This window comes from Canis lupus, chromosome 7 (assembly GCF_011100685.1).
Source record: "Canis lupus familiaris isolate Mischka breed German Shepherd chromosome 7, alternate assembly UU_Cfam_GSD_1.0, whole genome shotgun sequence".
Taxonomy (NCBI): Eukaryota; Metazoa; Chordata; class Mammalia; order Carnivora; family Canidae; genus Canis; species Canis lupus.
Window position 1 is genome coordinate 61,067,944 of NC_049228.1, and position 22,892 is coordinate 61,090,835.

At 39.9% G+C, this 22,892-nt stretch overlaps 1 long non-coding RNA gene across 1 annotated transcript in view; it reads left to right on the forward strand.

Moving 5' to 3' along the window:
• Positions 1-4,598: 4,598 nt before the first annotated feature.
• LOC119872698 overlaps positions 4,599-22,892 on the forward strand; it is a 75,196-nt gene continuing 56,902 nt past the window's right edge. Inside the window, exon 1 of the long non-coding RNA XR_005361709.1 lies at positions 4,599-4,967. This is a non-coding gene — a long non-coding RNA (uncharacterized LOC119872698). The remainder of the gene's footprint in view (positions 4,968-22,892) is intronic.

The window sequence follows — 22,892 nt, forward strand, 5'->3', positions numbered from 1 at the left end:
CATAGTAAGCGCTCAAGACATATTTGGCAATTGAATACGTAGGTGGACCAGATTATGGAGGGACTTTAGAGAGAAACAAAATAATTTGTATTTCTTATTCACTATATACTCCCAGGGACTGGCATATATTAAAAACTCTGTAAGTAATTACTTAATTATTGATCAATTAATGTGCCTTGCACATAGTATGCACTGCTTAAATGGTTGATATTGCTCAAATTACGATTATCGTGAACACCTTTGTTTTTCAGATGGAAAATGCAATGATTTGTTTGTGTTAGGAGATAGTTTCTATTTTGGTCTGATGGAATAGCTCAGAGAAACCATATTGTTTAAAGACATTCCATCATGTTCCAAGGGGACATTTTACAGAAAAAGCATTACATCACCAGGTATAGAGTTAGAGTTCCTACAATAAAATCCTCCCATGAAACATGAAAATAATGAAGCTATCCATGTAAGAATTCAATTAAGAATGCCTACTATGGACCTTCTGAGCAAAGGATAAAAACATTTCTGTCTCCTCTATAACGCTTACACTCTTGAGGGGAGCAGAAAATAAGCAAAAGATATAATACTACAGAATCTGGTAAATGGTAAAGAGAAGAAAAGAGTGCAGAATGGGAGTGTTGGTGGGGGAGAGGTGCAAAGAGAAATTCCGGTGTCAAGAATGGTGGCCAAGAAAGGCCCTACTGAGAAGGGGAACATTTGAGTTAAGATCTGAAGAGTGATGAAGGAAGTCATGGAGATGAGTCTATTTGGGAAAGTGTATTTGAAGCAGAGGGAACAGCAGGTGTAAAGGCCCCGAGGCAACAGCAGGGAAGTGGTCAGTATATCTTGAGTGAACCAGAAAAGAATGGTAGCATATCAGTGTAGGACCTTCTAGGTCACAGGAAGGACTTTGGCTTTACCCTGAGTGATGTGGGAAGCTAGCTGGGGTTCTGATTTAGTCATGTTCTTGGCAGCCACAAGCCTCTCTGGAAGCTGTCCACAATTGTTCTAACTAGAATTGATTGATGTCTCCTGGGTTTTCTTAGTATTTCTTTCTTTTGGATTACCACACTTCCTTTATTTTTGATAAAAATAGGTAGTTTTCCTCCTTTCCCTGGGTTACAAATACCTTGAATGTACCTTGTTCATATTTATGTGTCCAGAGACATCTGACATAAAATCTCTATATAGACATTTACCAAATATTTCATATAACTTTAGAGCTTTATATAACTTTATATCTTTAACTATATAGCGTTTATATACATTTTCAACTTCATTTATGGTGAATTATGATCATATAATATCACACAAGTGCAGAACAAGTGACACTGGCTATGCTTCTTTGACATGACTAAATAAAACTTGAGCATTGTTTGTATGAAAAAAAATTGATTGTATTAGTGTGTTCTTTTTGAGCAATAAATTGATGTGCCATTCCATGGATAGCCAAAAACACCTAACCATGTTGCAGTCTGAGTCTCATCTGTAGGCATTTGAAATAATCTGGCAATTCCTTTAGAATTCACTCAGTGAACTACAGCTCTGCAATTAGTCATGCGTGTGATTTGAGGGTACTGAAAGGCCCCTGCTTGCCCTAAAATATTTCCACTATAAAGACTGCCTCCTCCCTGTCCTTACTCAGATCCCTTATCCTTCAGTCTGCACCTCTGGAGCAATTTCATTCTCATTTAGCCAAGGAAAGGGCATTGCTCTTAGAAAGCTTTTATAGAATGCACGCTGATGCTAAGCAGTTGGAATCACTCTGAGCACAGCCTGGTGGAGACCTTGTTAAAAATTATGCTGTACTTGCACCTCTCTTAACCAGCTCAAGACAGAACCAGTGTTCGTTCTATCATCTATCTATCTATCTATCTATCTATCTATCTATCTATCTATCCATCCATCCATCCATCATCTAACAGAGGGCCTCTAATTCTGCAGCCCTAATGACATAGTGAGCAGCTCTCTTCTGCACGATCAGCTATTGGATAAAACAATTCAATCAGCTTTGATAATTTGGAATAACAGGACTCTGCCAAGGGACTGGCTCTTCTGATTTGAAAGTAAATGTCTTAACCTCCCTCGCCATGACATTTATTTTCCATAAATGGTGCTGGCTTTGCGTTGGCATTCTTTTAGCAGCAGGAGACCATTATCCTGTGAGAATGTTCTCTCCCCTTTCACATTATCTCTTAATTATTGCCCTCTTTTCAGCAGACAATGCCTTTAGGAATTTTCATGTGATTTTCCCCTCCGTTCCTCCTCTGACTTGTACCGCCACGGGAGAGGATTTTTGGGTATTAACCCCAGAAAGTCTACAATAATGAATCTTATAGACAGTTGGCTCAGTCTCCACGGAATCCTTTGAGAGGGGCTGAGATGCCGTGAGCAACGTGCAAGGCAAATGCTTGGGAACTACAACATTTGCATGGAAGCCTTCGAGGGCAAGGAGGGAATGACAATGCAAATCTCCGAGCTGGCGAGTCTGGCTGGAAGATTTAGTTTTTCCCACATGTTAGGCTCTCCAGACCATCCCTTTTATTTATTTATTTTGAAGAAAAGGTTTCGCCCCTCCCACTAACAAAAATAGCCTTCACTAATGTAAATCCCATTTCTGCAGTTTTGGTGAGTCTGTAGCCAGCCAGATTAAAACAATAGCTGCAGAAAACCCAAGAACTCCCCCGATGCATCTTAATGGCTGTTTGTTAACTTCAAAACTGACCATTTAAATGCTAACCCTATTTAGCAAGTAATCCAAAACATAAGCACCCAGCTTGAATCATTAGCATTTAATTGTGTAACATTTTCTATTGCTAGTCAGGGCCAATTCTCCTTGTATATATATATATATACGTTTTTCAAAAAGCACTTTAGGACTCAAATTTATGTTCTGGCATAAATGCTTCTCTTGCATTATTTATGAATCCATGGGAGCCTAGGTTAAGGTTACATCTTGTGCAGAGGCAGAAGTGCATACAAAACTTAAGAAGAGCCCCCCACCCCGTCATGTATTTGGAGGTTAGTGGAAGGGATCCACAGTATTCTGTTGAAGTTGTCATCAATATTTATTGATGACGACTGTGATGTCATACAACAGGGAACACTGAGCTCCACACACGTTTCTGGCAGCGAAAGAGTGGGGTTGAAGGTCCCCCCCCCCATTTCTTTGAAAATACAGGAAAAAAAAAAAAAGAAATTCCTGGTGCTTTTTCAACATAATATAAAGGTCACTGACAATAGCCCACCTATAGATGGTGATGTGTGACATTTAAACTGAATACAAGGAAAGCATGATAAGCATTAAAAAGAACTAGTCACTTTCAAGATAATGCTGTTTACCAAAATCATTTCTCTTTGGAAAAAAAAATACTATACCATTTCATTTTATTTCTCAGATATTTCTTGAGAAACATACAGTGTCTTTGGGAGAATGTGAATAAAGAATAGACTGTCCATGACTCTTATTTCATCCACTGATTTATGAATAATATTTTAAAAGCGTGGCCTAGTAGGCCTTGGAAACTGGCCCCGGGGAAGAAATATCTTTGGGTGTTATTTTCAGTTGTTATGTTTTGGTGGAAAAAAAAAAAAAAAGCATTGAGGTGTTTGTGGAGTGCACGTTGCCAAAACTAACAGTTGTAAGAAAAGAAAGTCATTTAGAAAATGGTTCTATTTTTACACTTCTATCGGACGCGACCAGCTGGACCGATCCTGCTTTCTCTCCGTGGAGTCGAATTGTTTAACTGCGTGCACGAGACCTCCCCGTCTCAGCAGCGGGCCAGAGGGGGATCTGAGCGTGGGAGAGGGGTGAAGGAGGGGTGCTGAGAACCCTTGCCCCCATTAAGGCTCCTGAGAAACTGTTGAGACCTGGCAGGTTCCTGGAGTCTGCGGGGGAGCCAAAGGAAAAGAAAGAGGAGCATTAGAAGGGGCAGGAGCCCCACTGGGAATGGGGATCTGTCTACCCTGTAGGTTGGGGGGTGGGGTTCGGAGCAGGCCCGTGGGAAGCGGTGGTTCTCCACGGCCTTGGTACCGTGCACCGCGCTGCCCAGGGCACCCCTGACACCGAGTGACCACCAGGGCGCGGGGCTCGGTGCTGGGCCCCAGGCCTTGCTGATTGCTCACCCCCCCTCTTCCCGCCCCGGGGGGCGCCTTCTGAGTCAGAACCGCGGGAGGGTAAAGCGGGAGCGAGCTGCGGCCCTTCCCATTCTGCAAGCGCCCCGCGCGGGTAAGGGAGGCCCGGGCTCCTGAGCTGGATCCGGGCGCCAAGAAGGGCCCTTTTCACCCCTGCGGGGAAGGTGAGCGCTGAGCTCCCGCGGCGGCCCGGAGCCGAGAGGGGCGCAGGGCAGCCTGCGGGCGCCACCGGGTCAGCCGAGCGGCGGGGCTCGCATGGGCCTGGCCCGCGGCAGGTGCAGGAGCGCGCCGCGTCCTGGGGCGGGGGGGTCGCTCTCCGTTGCCTGGACGCTGGGAATTGTTGCTCAAGCAGGAGTAACACGCTGATCCTTTTGAAGAGCGGAGCTAAAAGCCAATGACGCCTTTCTGTTTCTGCAGTGGCACTGCGACCTCAGTATCAGGACCTGGGGGGGGGGGGGGGGGCAGCAGGCCAAGCAAGCACCACTATTAATTGAAAGAGGGAAAGGAAAACTATCCCAGTGCCTACTACTCGCAGAGTGTAAGACACTCAGTATTTTCAGTGAGTTTGCATTTGATCCTTACGATACTGTAAGGCTTTACCCACTTTTTAAAAAAAGAATTATTTACTCATGAGAGACAGAGAAAGAGGGAGAGAGTGAGGCAGAGGGAGAAGCAGGCTCCATGCAGGGAGCCCGACGTGGGACTCGATCCCGGGTCTCCAGGATCACGCCCCAGGCCAAAGGCAGCACTAAACCAATGAGCCACCTGGGCTGCCCAGACTTTATCCATTTTGTAGCTAAAATCTTTGAGCGTAAAAATTACATGAGATGACTATCGGCCAGGTAAGTTTAAAGTCTAGGACCAAAAAAAAAATAAATAAATAAATAAAGTCTAGGACCATATTTAAATAATTGGCTCATAGGTTAACTGGAAGGAGGTTATGGATAGCAAACCCTGCGTTTCAATTTTGCTGTTAGGATTATTCAACCCGAAGTTGCAAATGGTATTTAATATTTTGGAAGACAGACTTCCGATGGAAAACAGACCCAGGTTAGCTGCGATGATGGTTCAAGACCAAGGACGTGAGATTAATCACGACTCCATCTATTTGGCTGCGCATCAGTTAAAGAAAAGTAACCATTTCAAAACTATAGTTGAGAAACCTGAAAATGGCAACTCCTATTAAAAAAAAACAAAAAACCCTAAAAACTAATGATAGTGCTTGAGTTCTTTGTTCAATGTGGGCTGCCAAAGAAGATAATGGCACGTTAGGTGTTTTGATGGGTAATACATATTAGAATTGGTGAATACATGCAAAGCACTTTGCACAGTGACCAGCCCCAAAGTAAAGGCTAAATTATCAGCTGCGACTGAATTGGATCTTAACTAAGGAAAGTCCCTGTGCTGAAGGGGAGACACCTGCCCCGTAATTCCATGTGTCAGACATTTATTATGCTTTCCAGGAATCTCCTCTTACCCTAATGATAACCTGGTAGTTAGGGGGTATTATTCCCATTCTACAGATGAGAAAATGGAGCATTGCTCTAGGTTATTTAACTAATGCCTTGTGGAGCTGGGTTCCAAACCTTGACATTCAGACTCTGGGAGTGGGTCCTTAAGGTTCTAAGATTCCAGTCATTTTGAATGTTCAGATTTTTGTATAATATATGTTATCCAAATATAGGACTTCTATCTCCTTTGTATACATGCCTACTCATGCTACTAATTGCACATAATAATAACCTGTTAATGCTATAATTTTAGCAAGTGGGGCCATAGTAGACTAAAAGACTTAGCTTCCAAATATTAATAAAAATAAGTTTTTCTTTGGTAATACTTGATATTTTCACATTATTTTTCACATTTCAGAGTGGGGGATCCCCTTGCCCTTCTTCTCTATTCAGAAATATTCTTTATTATTTTTTTAAATATTTATGTATTTATTTATTCAGAGAGAAAGAGGCACAGAGACATAGGCAGAGGGAAAAGCAGGCTCCATGCAGGGAGCCCCACATGGGACTCGATCCCGGGTCTCCAGGATCACACCCCGGGCTGCAGGCGGCGCTAAACCACTGAGCCACCGGGGCTGCCCCAGAAATATTCTTATATGCATTTACAAACCCGTGGCCTTTTTAGGAGAACTGCTTCCACTGGATATATTGCCAATTTGTTCTTGCCATGTTTGTCAGAGTTTCAGAAAGATCTTGTTTAAATTTTTTAACTTCCTAATGAAATGAGGCTTTTGGGAACCCCGAGGCTCTCCTTGTTTTATTGAATCCTTCCTCCTGTAGATCTTCCCTGTTGACTCCTATATCCAGGCACTGTTACAGGCATGGGATGTATAGTATTGAACACAAGGCACCAAGCCTGCCCTTGGACCACTCAAATTCTCTTCCTGCCTTCACCATTTTAGACTTCTGCTGTTCTCAGACCACAATTAGTGGTGTGAAAAACCTTGTTCTTGGTTATTTTTTTCTATTAGTGGATACACATGTGTGGTGTAATCTTAACCTGTTAGACATCTTGGTCTCTTCTCGTTTAAACTCTTTAAATTAAATTTGGTCTCTTTTGGAAAATCTCATCTTTGGAAGCTTTGGTTTATCCATTTTCTCCTTCTACTGGGCTACTTCTAGCTTCCCAAATAACTACTTGAATCCAATCTGCTTTGGAGGCAATGGAAGCTAAGATACTAGGTATGAAAAGAGTGAATTACCAGGGGAGAGATATTCTAGATTGAAGGAGATTATAGATTCAGCCTAAGTGGAATTAAAATCAGCATCATGATACTGTTTATTTTCTTTGAACATTAGGTCTTCTTGTTGTCAAACTTTCCTGATAGTAGTGCCCTCTCTGTAATCTGTAGTTTTACGAAAGTCCTTGCTGATTGTAGAGGGGAAAACACCATGAAATACCACTCTGAGACTTCATGTTCCAAATATTAGAGGAATGGCATTCCACAGCCACCTCAACAGACATGAGTCACTGGTATAACAAAATGTCTTATACTGATAAAATTCAAATTTCTAAATCTAATAACATAAGATAGTAGAAACTTTAATATTTTACGGTATAATAAAATGAATATATTTCTAATTCTCCTTTTCAATCCCTTATGCAAGCCTTCTATGTGACTTGAGTCTGATTTGAGAGTAGCCCTTTACAGATGACACCTGTAAGAAAAGGCAGGAGCAGCAGCAAATCAAATTTTTATTAACGTAGTAGAAATAAAGGATAATGTATTTTGAAATAATTGGTGTTGTGTTTTTTCCTTTGGATTTCTCCCCATGTAATCCTTCAGCTTTAAGATCCCTTTTTTTTTTTTAATTGATTTATTTATGATAGTCACAGAGAGAGAGAGAGGCAGAGACACAGGCAGAGGGAGAAGCAGGCTCCATGCACCGGGAGCCTGACGTGGGATTCGATCCCAGGTCTCCAGGATCGCGCCCTGGGCCAAAGGCAGGCGCCAAACTGCTGCGCCACCCAGGGATCCCCAGCTTTAAGATCCAACAGTGGGACTGTAGTGGGCAAAAGGTGCTCAGCTCTGCTGGGAAGCTGAGAGGCACATGTTGGAATTGTCCCATCAGTGGGGAGGAAGCTGGACCACCACTGGGCCCTTGTTGATGGAGTGTGGCTCCAGGAGTGTGAACTATGGCCTGCCCTCCATACTCCCTTGGCTTCCAGGAATGAGGGAAGTTACTAGTATATATGGGAACATCTCATAGATGACCCCCTAGTAGTAGATAAGAGCATATGGACAGGGCATCAGTTAGTCAAATCAGTTATTCAGTAATGAATACTGATTAGTAACTTAGTATAGGTGGGTAGTGGAATAGCTTGCCAGGGCTGCCATGACCAAATACTATGGACGGGGTGAATGAAATTATTTTCTCATAGCTTTAGACGCTGGAAGTCAAGATCAAGGCATTGGCGGGATTGGTTTCTTCCGAGGCTTTTCCCTTTGGCTTGCAGATGGCCACTTTCTCCCTGTGTCCTTAAGTGACTTTTCATTTGTACAGAATTCCTGATGTTTCTCCTTTGTGCTGATTTCCTCTTACAGAAACAGATTGGATCAAGGCTTACCCTAAAGGCCTCCTCTTTCCTTAACTCTTTAAAGGCCCTATCTCCAAATATCCCATTCTGTGGTACTTGGGCTTAGGACTTCAACATATGAAATTTGGGAGAACACTGTTCAGTACATTAACAGGTGCTATTAGATGCATAAGGGAAACCAAAGATGTATCCAAATTATAAAGTAGCTTGTGAAATGTGGGTCACTATAGAATATCGGTCACGTTTCTGTGCAATGGGCTAACTTCTTGATGTTTTTGCCCTGAAGGAACAGTTGGAGATTAGGTATAAATTTACAAAACTGAATGGCAGCCTTTCCAGCTCTTTTCATCTAATTGGGGAGGGGGTGTCATCTTAACTGAAGTATAGTTGATACACAATGTTACATTAGTTCCATGTGTCATCTGATTTTTTGGAACTTGTATGCCTGGGCAGAAAATGGGAAGTTGTTTTCCCCCACCTAAGAAACCATATGAAACAGGTAATGACACTTGTTGGAAGGTCTGCAAAGAATTATCCAGTTCGCATTCTGACTATCCTACAAGTAAAATCCAAAGTCTCAAAAATTGGTCAAACACCAAAACTGCATTTTATTTAATCCCTCATTCTAAATTATGTAAGGCTATCAAAGGACCATAAGCTATTTGAAGAACGCCTCTAACATGAAAATGAACCAAAACAAACAGGAGAAAATTGGAGGTAGAAGCAGTGCAGAGAACATTTTTTTTTTAATCTGAAAGACAAACTTGTGATCTGATAATTAAAAAAAAAAAAAAAAGACAAAAACGCTGAAATAGCAAAAAAAAAAAAAACAAGAGGGGGGGGCATAATGGGATAGAAATGAGACCTCTAGGTACCAGAGCATCTGATATCTAGTAGTCCATAAAGAGAACAAAAACTAGAGGAGAGAAAGTTATCAAAGAAATGATAGAAAACTTCCCAAGAGTGAAGGGCCCTCAGAGTGCCTGCTACAGTGAATAAAGAGGTCTATGAAGATCTATTATTCAGTAATAACACCCTGAAGATTAAAACTTACAGAAAACTATAGTGAATTGGGGGGAAAAAACATGGCATTGAACCCTAGACGGTAGTAAGTGCTAGGGAGAGACCTTGTAATTCTGATGAAAAATGCTTTTTAACCTGAGATTCTAATCACAATCAAGTGGACCCTCAAATGTCCAAATGAAAACTTTTGAATGTGCAAGAACTCAAAATCTTAACCTATGTTGAATCCCTTCTCCGGAAGTTCCTGAAAGATGTACACCACCAGAATGTATGGCACCAAGTGAAGATGAGCTGGGGGTCAGGAAAGAGGTCCTCCAACATAAAGTAAGAATGTGGTGGGGAAATCTCTACAACCAATTCAAACTCCAGGAGAATGTTCTCTAGGGAAGAATGGAACAGATAGTTTACCTGATGTATTTGCGTAGGAAGTATTACTGAGAAGAATTTTCCTGAGCTGTTGGAATACAAGTAATTGTTACCTCCAAAAGAGCAACAAACATCGTCATGGTAAATTGGTTAAAAAAAAAAAGCTCCCCAAACCCCCTATATTTAGAGTCCTAGTAGTATAAAGAATATTTGCTAAATATGGCAATAAGAGTCAAAAAGTAAAGCATTAGAAACTGGAGGTGATATAAGAAAATGAAATCTTCATCCTCATGATAGGAATGTCTAAAATTGATAAATTAACAAATAAAGTCCGCGTGTTTAATAATACGAAAATAAGTTAGCTAAAACATACTTAAGTGGTGGTAATACAACCAAGGAGCTGCTATTTTATAAGGTTTTTATATTTTTGACCTATGTACTATATTAAGAATAAAACCAAAAATCTAGAAAATCAACAAAATAACAGATTATGCATTTAAAAAGTTTAATAATCCATTTCATGTATTTATATACCTTTATAGCTGTATATATATCTTAAGAATACATAGCTATATGTGAAGATATGCTAACATTTATTATGTTTATATGTGCCAACACCATACTTAATATGTCTGTCAGTCATTGCACTAAGTATTTTACATATAGTTTCTTAATTTTTGCAATAACACTTGAAGAGATCTTATGACCCCATTTTAAAGATGGAGAGTCTGAGGCCAAGAATGTCTTCTCCAAATAAGATTGCTAAAACAGAGTACAGTGGTTCTCACTATTAGGGAGCATCTGAATGACTTAAAAGACTTAATAAATCAAACACAGCTGGGTCTTATCAGTTTTTCTGATGCACTAATCTGGGATGGGGCCAAAAACATTCCAGGTGGATGCTGATGCTACTGGTCCAAGGACCAAATCTGAGCTGAATTTGAGTTGAAAGTGAAACCAGGGAGTGCAATTGTGGGCACCTCTGATTCCAATTACACAGTAGTGCTTATCTGAAACCACACATAATGGGGAATATTGACTGTGTGGATGCAAAGACTTAGGAAAAATTTTGTTCCCAGAGTCCTCAAGTGAGCAGAAAGTGGGCTCTTAGGCCAAATATGCCAAATTACATAGAGCCTCTGAACATGATAAAAATGATCATTCCTACATAGGGGTTAAGTATTCCAGTAAACACTGTTAAAGCAGTTCATGCTTACTGGAGCCAATCTTGATTATGCCGTACCAGTTGCCAATGACTGATTTAGAAAAAGGCTTGTGATGCAATTCTAGCCAATAGGATCTGAGAGGAATTCTCCAGGTGGACTTCTGGGAAACCCGTTCTGGCTCTTAAAAAGACCTACTTAAGAAGAGATGTCACCATTGTAGACCTGAGATCTATATTCATGGCAACAATTTGGTGCCCAGGAGAGAGCTATTCTGAGGGCCAAGCTGATGTCTTAAACAGTTGTGTGGAAAGATAAACTCCTGGTGCTATTTTAGAGCTGCTGAACTAAGCAAATCTGGAACTCAACATCTGGATTTCTTGGTATATGAGAGAATAAATTTTCTTGCTCTCGGTAGCCAATTTAGGTACTTATATCTGTAGGCCTCCTAAATGCTAAAAGTACATAAAGATACACGTGAAAGATCTGGAAACTAAGTGAATGCCAGACAGGAGTAATTTGGAGAAAAATCAGAAGGGAGAATAAAGTTTAGCAAGGGGAATGGACTGAGCAGCATAAAGTGTAATACCCTCCTTCCCATTTTATCCCCACCATGGATGTGGCTTCCCCTGGAATATCTGTGTGCTCTAAAAAAGGATCTATAATAATGTAATATACTTCAATATAATAGCCTAGTAAAATAATACAGTATTGTAATGAAACACTTTTAATATTCTAATACATAAGGATATATCCTACTATATAGAAGGCTCAAATAGGTCTACCATATAAAGTGTTAACTGATCTAGAGCTACTTGCTATGTGGGCAGCTTACCATGGGTATGCAATAGCATATTCTGTTAATTACCGTGTAACAAACCAACCCCAAATTTAATGACTTAAAATAACCAAGTATGTGACCTGTACTCTGTGGGTCAGCACTTGAGGCTGGCCCCAACTGGATGGCTGCGTCCTGTGTCTGTGGGAAGAGCTGCAGGCCAGTTAGGATTCCTTGCCTCTGAGAGTTAGCTTTCTGTCACCTGGGCTGAAAGCGGTGACTGGTTCATGTGGTCTGGCACTCTAGGGCGAGCTAGCTGGGCCTTTTCTCTTGGGGCTGTGGAGGTCTAAGAAGCCAAAGTAGGTAAGGCACATGTCACCTCTGCTACATGCTGTTTGCCAAAGCAAGTTGCAAGTCCAACCCAGATTCAAGGGACAGGGAAATAGATTCTACTTTTTAATGAAAAGGAAGGAAGGAAGGAAGGAAGGAAGGAAGGAAGGAAGGAAGGAAAGGGAAGGGTGAAGAGAGGTCCTTACTTTTTTTACAAGCAATCTGCCACATACATCCAATGGAAAACTGAGCAGAGAGCCATCTGACAAGTCAGGCAATGACAGTTGCTGCAGAAGTGTGGGCAGCAGCTAGTTGTATGGGAGGCAAAATAACTACTTGGCTGTGGACCGCAGTCAGCATTGACCTTCTGAGGGGGTAAGTGAAGTACGTGAGCAGCAAAATCTGTGCCTGGTAGCAGAGCATTCCTATAGGATGGCAGGCAGCTAGGGCTGTAGTAAGGCATCTGTTGAAATCAGGAGAAGTGGGAGAACGTGAGTGGACTTGGAGTACCTGTGCAGCACTCTTGGCTTTTTCCCTCCCCTCCCTAGATGTAACAGGAAGAGACTATACCGAAGGAAGAGTGGTGGTGAGGCTCTGTTGGGATGGCTGGGAGATGTGACACACAGGTACTGAAATTACCACAGGTATACCTGCCACTTGTCTTAGAGCCATAGTAACTAGAAAATACGCAGCATGATCCAATACTAATTTCCAGCTGTCTTCAAATGAATGAATTACCTCCTTGCAGTCCAGGCCAGTGTCCTGTCCAGGACCTGACTGGATTCTCCTGGCTTGTCATCCTGGTTCCAGCTTGCTACCTTTTTTGGGAATCTCTGTTCTTCACCCATACTGATTGCAGGAAAACAGCAGTTTGTGGGCATCAGGCTATCCCAATTGTACAGATTTCTCAGACTCCTTAGTCTGAAGATGCTACAATTCATACTTCAAGTACAAAGTTGATATTTTAGTTTTAGTGATCTCTCTTTTCTGATGATGCATAGACGTGTGTGTGTATGTGTGTGTGTGTGGACTTGGGCTGAAGGTGTTGGATTCTTTTATGATGTGTACTCCCTCAGGGGAATGATGCTGTCATGCTCTGGTCTCCCTCTTGTCCGTCTTGTAAGTGCTACAGTTTTGGAGAGTTCTGTGGAGTTCATCTTATTCTTAGGCATCCGAAGAGAAGCTCCCAATTGATAAACCTTGACCACCTCCTTCACTGTGCAAAATCATTGACTCCTTAGTATTTTATCAAGCCTTATTTCCCTTTTCCCTTCTTCCCTAGTAAGTAGCCTACTGATCTAGAGGCCAGTTGGGGGTTACGCTTATAATCTAGCTGGAGTAATGAACATACATGAACAAAATAATTACATGCTAAGCCTTGTGTTGAAGGAAAACCTGTAGAGAGAATATCACAAGGGGTTGTCCTTATAGAAAGCTAATACCTGAACAGTGTATGGAAAATTTGAACAGGCGGATGACAGCAGAGAAAGTATCCTGGACAAATCCTCGATTTAAAGACTGAGAATAATGTATTTTAAATATATTAAGAGTGTACACGTATTAAATACAAAATGTAAATTAAGCCACAGATCTGTTTCTAGAGGAAAGGTGAATTGTAACACATAAAGAACAGCTAGCTCCTAAATTATCAGATATGAAGGATTATTAATGGTTTATAAAATTTTCTCACCATATTGAAAGTTTCGGTGTATAGCTTTTCAAATAAATCCTTCATTAAGCATTTGATAAATATTCCTCAGTGTTAAAAATGATTCGGGCTGTCCTATTTTTTAATAGGATATGTTTTGAGAGTGATGGCATGTAGGGAGAACTTTGAATCAGCAAAGGCTTTTTTTCCCTCCCTTTGCATTTCCAAACCAAATCCTGTTTCAGGAGTTCTAGTAATACTGTTGGAGTGTGGATTGTTAGGTGTGAAAATTATACGGTGGGAGCATATTTGTTAGAGTATGTTTAGGTGGTGGATAATACAAGATACACAGCTCATTTTTACAAATACTTAAGACAGTGGCAGAACAGAGTCCGTTAAGGATGTTAAACTTCCCTTGGGGGCTGAGAGAGTATGGAGAATGGCCTGTGTTACCGAGTAAGGCCCATGTGCCAAGATCAGTTTGCTCAGTCTAGCAGAGATGAGTGAGGTGGCTCCATCCTGGCAGGGGGCTCGGTAACTGGGACCAAAATGCCAGTCTTCCAGTTTTCCTTCAGATGGTACCAGGACATTCAGATGTGTGGATCAATCTGGCAACCAAAGGAGAACAACTTACACTGTGGGGTGTTTGACCCCAGCTCTCTAGTTTGTCTGGAGCTCCCCTCTCATCTTTTCTTTCTAGATCATTTTGTCCTTCTGGTAAATTTGTGGAACAAGAAGGGAAGAAATAAGGGAATAATCCTAAATATCATTTTAAAAAGCCAAAAGTCTCTGTCTTCCTCTTGATCCTTTCCTTAAAACACACACACACACACACACACACACACACACACACACCTGCTGGGAAGAAAGTTAAGGAACTTTTAATTAGTATTTTGAAATTTAAATCAAAGTCTTCAATATTCAAACTATTACATAAATTATGAAAAAGTTGAGATATAAGGTACAATAGAGTTCTTTGTAGTAAAACTTCCTCTTATGTTCTACTCCTGTTTTTGTAGACTTATCCATATTTTAACTTGGTCTCTAATTTTTAATCCCCAGTGTAGAGATCATACTTCTTCATTGAAGAGTATATTTCTCACATCTTGACAAAGCCCTTTTCATCTTGCTATTAATAAATTGGCATTTAGTTTTTCTGAATGTGTTGCTTTGAAGCATTTCACTTAAAAACTGAAAAATACTCGTTTTATGTAAGGTTTATATTTGCAGTGAAATATTGCTATAGGAAAAGTTACCTATTTTAAACTTCAGAAAATTTGATTTATACCTTTCATGTTTTCAGTCTTGTTTGCTATTTGATTACTGGGGTTCTTGATTATGAAGTCTTTTTCAACATGGATCATGAAGCACTAGCCATTATTTTGAGAATGTTACATTTTCTGACTATTACTCAAAGAAATGACTCATATTGGATTGCATTCTAGGATATTAAATTATAAATGGTTTCTAAGGCTTCACACTTCCTCTTTTTCTTATTATCTTTGACATGAATCCCCTGAAACTGGATAAATGTAGTTTGAGATGGTAATAGAAATTGCAGGCAATCCCTTAATTGCCTACCAAAATCCAACAAGTGCTGAAAACTGACAAATCTCTCATAATTCATTTGGTAGCATTCTGACCTGTCCTGAGATTTTTCATTGGTAGAATCAAACCTGAAATAATCTTTTTATAATCTTCATGTAATTTTTATGTAACCTTTATAATCTTTCACCCTATGAAGCACAAATATGTTTCACTGAAGACATACTAAGATGTTTGCTTATGGGGTGCTGTCCCACATACTGCTGGGGAGTTATCTATATCTAGAATATAAAAATACATATAAAATATACATTTCTGCACCTTCTAAAATCTGACTTCTAAATTCCAAAACCTACCTGATCCCAAGTATCACGCAAGATTTTCAAAAGTAAAAAACCTTTTTTTTTTTTTTTTGGAAATTTAAAATGAGCTCATGTCAAAGATTCTATTCAACTCATTAATGAGAAAACCAATAACCTACCTACTAAAGCAGATTCAAAGGAGAATTTGAAAAATAGACTTCTCTAGTCAAGGCGGTCCAGCATTGCTGAAATTTGTATGAATAGATTTAAAAAGTAGCTAATGGCTTACAAAGGTGAGCACTCTTACTCAACAAATTTACACATCATGCAATTTCAACGTATCAGTATTCTGATTAAATATTAAATAATAAAGTCCTATATAGATGCGTTCTCCTAGATATTTATAGAATCCTTAAACAATGACACTGAAAAGATATCTGCTATCAAGATTTTATTTCCAGATTTTGAATTTTTTCCACTGTTTTCTCATCCCTACATAATCTCTAAAGTTTATTAGTAATAAGGTCTTGGCCTTATATGTGTTTACAACTCTTGCAGCGTGCAGTCTGTTGTAAAGTAATGAAAAAAAATAACTATTTTAGTTTTTTAAAAGAACCTTGGCTTGGACTTTTTTTTTTTTTTTTAAGGTTTTACTTATTTATTCACAAGGGACAGAGAGAGAGAGAGGCAGAGACACAGGCAGAGGGAGAAGCAGGCTCCATGCAGGGAGCCCAACGCGGGACTCGATCCCGGGTCTCCAGGATCACGCCCTGGGTTGAAGGCGGCGCTAAACCGCTGAGCCACCTGGGCTGCCCTTGGCCTGGACTTTTAAAAGCCTCTGTTTTGAGTCTTGGAAAGCAAGGTCAAGAATCTCCCTTTATGAGATTTTACTAGCAGTACCTACAGTGCTTATAGGTTGGGGTGAAATGTTATCTCCTAGATAGTCCCAAAATTTAAAAAGCTACTGACTCCTGGAAAGTGGCCTTTCTTATCACTGTAACCTAAATAATAGAACAAGTTCCATAGCAGTTTTCCTAGAAGGATTTGATAGCCATTGGCTCCATACATCAAGTATGATTTTTATTGGTAAGCTTGTTATACAATATCAAATAGGAATCCTTTACAGATAGGATAGGCTAGATATATGATCTTAGTGACACCATTTGTTAGTTGTATCCTAGTAAGGACAGACTCCTTGAATAAATGTATATTACCATGTCTTCCTTAAAATGAGAGGCAAATAGCCATATTTTCATTTAAAGTAAGGAGATTCTGTGACAGCATCTGAATTCTGAGGTCAACAAGAAGTTTACCAAATGGTTAATTTTAATCCACAGAAGCATGCTCTACTAATTTGAGAGATTTTTTTTTTAAAAGAATTTTCTCCTATACTGATTAAAAAATAAGACACTAAAAATACTAAATACATTAGAATGGCTACAGCGAAATTTCTCACTGGTTCATTTAGTCTGATATAAACTTTTTCATGAGCTTGTCTGCTTTTAGAATAGTTTTGCAAATCCTGATGGTTTTCAGGAATAATGAATTGTCTAAGTGATGTCACCCACCCAAAAGCTCCAAGGCCTGATCTGTGAGTTTTTGCCTTAAATTCTGAAATGGACCTTCCATGAGTTGCTGAGACCATCTTTCTGTGTTGAAAATACAAAATCATGCCTGTAGCTTCGTTTTCAGGCAAGAATCAGGGTTAGACTGAACTCTGTTTGATAATGGGGCTAACTGCTGTGATTAACTTAAGTAACCGATAACCTAAAAACCAAGGAGTATAAAATTCTTTATTGCAATGAAATCTGTAAATCTTTCCGGTTTCTCCTGAGGGTAGGAATTTATAATGGGTGTTATAACAAATAGTCTAGGGCCTCTCAAAGAGCTCTGTAAAACAATAGTTTTCAAACCTTATCAGATTGCTGGGTTCCACCCTAAGAATTTCTCATTTGATAGCTCTGAGTGGGGCTCTAGAATCTGCATTTCTAACAAGGTCCCAGGTAATGCTGATGCTGCTGATCTGGGGACCAGCTTTAAGAATCACAGTAAGAGGGTATAATCTTAAACACTTTTATGAATATTTAATCAATACACTTATCCTGTCACCTAACTTAAAATACTGTTCTTACAATTGTGTTGAGCTGAGAAAGAACATACCAAATATGCCCTATCTTTTATAGTCATTCCCCTTTGAATAAGGCAAAAAAATATATATATTTGATTTATCCAGAGGCTAAATGGGAAATCTCAGTTAGCTTTACATAACAAATACATTGAAATTTGTCCTTCTAAACAGATTCTGCCCTCGAAGGCAAAATCAGGAGTTGTGCCAAGAGCTTGCTTTTTTTTTTTTTTTTTTTTTTAAGATTTTATTTATTAATGAGAGACACAGAGAGAGGTAGAGACATAAGTAGAGGGAGAAGCAGGATTCCTGTACGGAGCCTGATGCAGGACTTGATCTCAGGTTCCCGGGATCACAAACTGAGCCAAAGACAGATTTGCTCAACCACTAAGCTACCGAGGTGCCCTTTCAAGAGCTTTCTTACCTTCGTAAGAGAGGATCCTTGGTTTCCTGAGATAAAGTGCTTGGCCACCTATTGAATACAATAACGGTATTTGAAAATGAGCATAGGAGAGGGTATGTGACTGCAGAGAATTGTGGTGGACATGAGGATGAGCTGTTCAGGTTGCTGTTCAGGGAGAGCATTGTTGTCCATGTGTCAGCATGCAGCCTCAAGCATTCTGTTGCCTAGTCCAAGCACATTCTTTTCAAGGATGGCCCATATCCAGTGATCCCAGGTAGAAAGCCTGGCCAATTTGGCCTAACATTGGATATCGTGATGAGCCACGTTCCAGAACTCCCTATGGGGTTGGTTGAAGTGCTGGGGGTCTAGCGTCGGCAATTCCTGCTTGTGTCTGTGGGATTTCACCTTGTGCCTGCCTCTGCTTCTAACATACTCTCTTCACAGGTATTGATCCCTGCATGCCAACAGTCTCAACGTCTGTCTGTTCATGTGCAACCCCATCTCTGACCTTAGCACTTTCACAAGTGAACAGATGTAGTCTTAAAAAAAAAAAAAAAAAAAAAGACTTGATAAAGTAGTAAAGTAGTAAAAAGCACAGAAAATTATCCTAGTGAGTAGACTTGTATTTGAACATATTATACAGAGGTAAAGAGGAACCATTTTACTACCTATGAAGATTAAATATGTCAAGATTATTTGCCATTTTAATAGCAAGAAAGGCCAAGTTCTAGTTTGCATTAATACAGTATTTGGCAATAAAGGGTTCTCAACCTCTTTTACAAGATAACATGAATAACCCCATCAAAACTAAGCAAACTTTGTTGAAATTAACTTTTCAGGGGTGCCTGGGTGGCTCAGCCAGGTGTTTGCCTTTGTCTCAGGTCATGACCCAGGTATCCCGGGATCAAGCCCCAGTTTGGGATCCCTGCTTGGCTGGGAGTCTGCTCCTCCCTCTTCCTCTGCCCCTCCCCCTGCTGTGTGCTTACATGCATGCTCTCTCTCAAAATCATAAATTAACATTTCATTCCTCTTAAGACTCCAATGTTATAAATCAAGGTAAAATTCAGTTCCCTAAAAACAACTACAAACTCAAATTTTGTATACAAACTCGATTTGGTATACAGACTCAAATTTTGTTCTCCACTATGTTTCATATTCTGGAGAACCATACTTATTTTCCTGGAAAAACAACCCCATCCCATTACCTTGCACACACAGTTATAATTCTCTGACGTTTGTGCTGCTGGTATAATTTCAATTTCCCATAGAACTCTTACAAAATTCCATTTTGCGGAGAGGTAGGTAATTGATAATAGCTTATCACGATTTAGCAAACTAGCAAAGCTCAGTCCCAATAGCCACAGATATCCAATTTTATACATTTTTACAGTGGCAAGAATAAGCATGTTTATTAACATTCAAAATTATAATCACTCTGGAACATCTTAAAGAAGCAAATGTTAGGTTTATTAAGTTTGTGCTTGGATTTCAGTGTTCATTTTACCTAGAAATTACCCTGGTATCTGAAGATTATCGAATAAGCTATCTAAAATCTTAATCTAAATCTAAGATTTAGTTAATTGAGGGATCTAGAAAATTGTTTAAGCTGATTCTCTACAGAACATAAGCTTTTAAAAAACTTTTTGCTCTCCCTTCCCATGTTTTATGTATATATCCTATTTTACATCCTTTTATTTTGTTCCCTTGACTGATTTTTATAGACATAATTCATTTTCCTGCTTCTGTGCTTTAACATCTGTGTTGGTTTTTATAAGTGATTGGTCTGCTTCTATTATGTTTGTATGTACCTATGAAATTTTCCCCCTTCTCTAATTTTCTTATTCCTGATTGTGACCTTTCCTTTCTACTCAAAGAATTTCCTTTAACCTTCCTTGTAAGGCTGACTTAGTGGTGAATTCCTTTAAATTCTGTTTGTCAGGACTCCTGGGTGACTCAGCGGTTGAGCATCTGCCTTTGGCTCAGAGCATGATCCCAGAGTCCCCGGATCGAGTTCCACATTGGGCTTCCTTTTTTTTTTTTTTTTTTTAATTGGATTTCAATTTGCCAACGTATAGCATAACACCCAGTGCTCATCCCAGCAAGTGCCCCCCTCGGTGCCTGTCACCCAGTCACCTCCACCCCCCACCCACCTCCCTTTCCACCACCCCTTGTTCATTTCCCAGAGTTAGGAGTTTCTCATGTTCTGTCTCCCTTTCTGATATTTCCCACTCATTTTTTCTCCTTTCCCCTTTATTCCCTTTCACTATTTTTTATATTCCCCAAATGAATGAGACCATATAATGTTTGTCCTTCTCCAATTGACTTATTTCACTCAGCATAATACCCTCCAGTTCCATCCACGTCAAAGCAAATGGTGGGTATTTGTCGTTTCTAATGGCTGAGGAATATTCCATTGCATACATAGACCACACCTTCTTTATCCATTCATCTTTCGATGGACACCGAGGCTCCTTCCACAGTTTGGCTATTGTGGACATTGCTGCATCGGGGTGCAGGTGTCCCAGCGTTTCACTGCATCTGTATCTTTGGGGTAGATCCCCAGCAGTGCAATTGCTGGGTCGTAGGGCAGGTCTATTTTTAACTGTTTGAGGAACCTCCACAGAGTTTTCCAGAGTGGCTGCACCAGTTCACATTCCCACCAACAGTGCAAGAGGGTTCCCCTTTCTCCGCATCCTCTCCAACATTTGTGGTTTCCTGCCTTGTTAATGTTCCCCATTCTCACTGGTGTGAGGTGGTATCTCATTGTGGTTTTGATTTGTATTTCCCTGATGGCCAGTGATGTGGAGCATTTTCTCATGTGCTTCCTGCAAGGATCCTACTTCTCCCTCTGCCTATGTCTCTGCCTCTCTCTCTCTCTCTCTTTCTCTCTCACTGTGCCTCTCAGGAATGAATAAATAAATAAATCTTTAAAAAAATAAATTGTCTAGAAAACTCTCTCCTATTCTGAATGATAGCCTTTCTGGATAGAGCAGTCTTGACTGCAGATTTTTCCCTTTCAGCACTTCACACTGAGTAAAGAGTGGCATCTATTCAAAGCTTTGGCTGAAAAATCAGCATAGCCTTACGAGGTTTCACTTGCAGGTACTGTTGCAGCTTCCAAAATTCTCTGTATCACTACTTTTTGCCATTTTAATTACTATGCCCCTTGGTATAGACTCCCTTAGGTTGGTTTTGTTGGGGGCTTTCTGTGCCTTCGGATTTAGAAGTCTGTTTCTTTCCCCAGATTAGGGAAGTATTCAGTTAGTTCTTTCAAATTTTCTTTCTTGTCCTTCTGAGAAACCTATAATGCGAATGTTACTATGGTCAATGGTGTCACTCAGTTCCTTAATCTATTCTCATTTCTTTCTTTTCTTCAGCTTGGTTGCTTTCTGTTGCTGTCTTCCAGGTTGTTGATCCTCTAACTCTTCTCTGCTTTTGCTCTTGATGCCCTCTAGTGTATCTTAAATTTCAGTTTTGCGGTTTTTTTTTTTTTTCATGTCTGATTGGTTCTTTTTTATAGTTTATATCTTTGCGGAAGATCTCACAAGATCCTCCACTCTTTTCTCCATCCCAGTGAGTATTTTTATGACCATTACTTGGAATTCTGTGCCCGGCAAATTGCTTATCTCTTTCATTTAGCTCTTTGGTTTTGATTTTGTCCTGTTCTTTCATTTGGGACATAGCCCTGCTTTCTCATTTTGGAGGGTTGGTGAAATCTCCTGATCTGGAAAGTAGTGGCCTTATGAAGAAGAGGTCCTGTAGTGCCTTGCAGTGCAGTGTTTTCTGTTCCCCCAGACTCTAGTGCTTCAGGTATTGCTGAATACCTGTATTGCTGAACCACATTTGCCTTTAGTCCAGTTGTCTACAATTGCTTTCTTTGCCTGTTGTGGGTAGGGTTTGGTTTCTTTGCTGTTAAGGCAGCCCCAAACTGGTCCCTTATGTTTTTCATAATCTTAATAACATAGGAGTAGTATTAGCTTATTTGATCAATAAGCCAGTGTAAGAAGTTTTTGGAAATTCATAAAAACAAAATCAAATCCTTAAAAGTGTATTCTTTTATAATACTGAACTATAATCTAATCACAGAAAAAATATATTCCTGTTTTCTTAACCCAGACTATCAAAGACTATCAAACCAGTCTTATTTATCCAATGGTTCATCTTGATTATGTGAACTTGAAATCTTATGTAACCATTCTTCTGGGCAAGCAGTTTACTTGTTTTGTCTTAAAAGGCTATCACATTTAAAATTCAGTTTATTTTCCAGAGAAATCTTAGGAATGTTCCACTTACATAACAGTTATTAATCTCCATAAATTAATATAAAACTGGCTTGAAGTATTTGTCCTCTAATTCATTAATACCCCTCAGAGGCAGGGCAATACTTCAAATTTATACAGTGAGAAGTTAAAGCTTTTTCTCAATAGTAGACAGATACATACTTATACTATCTGAGCCACAAATCTAAGTAAACAGAAACACAGTCACTAGTTTCTCGAAGAGCAGTTTTCCTATTGAATGTGTGCAAAATATTTTCTTAATTGCCATGAAAACATCAAGGGATAGACAAAAAGTTCTTTCTCTCCTGACCGAGCAGATGTCTATCATCTTGATAGAGATAACCACACTGTCAAGCCATAAAACCAGATCCCTACTGCTGTTACCAGTGGGAAATAATCTATTGGCTATGCACAAACTAGTCAGAACCAAATGTAGCCAAACCAGAAGCAGAACAAAAATACAGGCAGGAGACTAAAAAAAGAGAAACCGAGTCGGCAAGCGTCTCCTGCTGCTTGAAATTCACTCTGGACACCAAGAAAACATGTGCCTGGGCTGAAGCAACACAAATTGTATTCTTTGACCAACAGAGTTTAATTGGCTTTGGCAGGCAAGTGCATTTGTGCATCTCCATAGAACCTCTAAAGCTGCAGAAGCACAATTCTCGAAATAAAAACCTGACTCCCCTACAAATGAATACATGTCAATATTTTGATTCCGCCCATTGCTTCATGAAAGAACTAGTCAGATGGTGAG